We start from the raw sequence: 513 nt of genomic DNA, 5'->3' as shown, positions 1-513 counted from the left end.
GTACTCTGCTCCCACTTTATAAAACTCCTGCTAAGCATCTGGGTTTGATCCTTCCCTCTCCTTCTGATTGCTCTTTTCTTCAAAGTAGATCTCTGCTTTGAAATTTGAGGAAAATTCTCCATCTTTTACATGATTAGCCATTGTTTCCTCAAACCTGAATATATGGATAGATCTCTTTTAAAGTGGGAAACATCTTGGGGAAATCCAATGTTGACCTAAGTTATTTTCATAATGCTATTTGAATAAGTAAAAATATAAAATTGTATATAAATGCCTTGAACTTATAGACCTTATATAACTTTAAAACAAATAAAAAATAAAATTCAAGCAAAACAAATGTTTTTTGCAGCTTTATTGAGGTATAATTGACAAATAAAATTGTAATGTATTTAAAATGTACAATGCGATGATTTGATATCATGTACATTAACACATTCATCACTTCACATTTCTATCTTTTTTTTTGATGAGACACTTAACTTCTACTTTCCTAGAAAATTTAAATTATCCAAT

This window comes from Pteropus vampyrus, unplaced genomic scaffold, assembly GCF_000151845.1.
Source record: "Pteropus vampyrus isolate Shadow unplaced genomic scaffold, Pvam_2.0 Scaffold64, whole genome shotgun sequence".
Taxonomy (NCBI): Eukaryota; Metazoa; Chordata; class Mammalia; order Chiroptera; family Pteropodidae; genus Pteropus; species Pteropus vampyrus.
The sequence above is the reverse complement of the archived record's forward strand: the minus strand, read 5'-3'. Positions refer to the sequence as shown.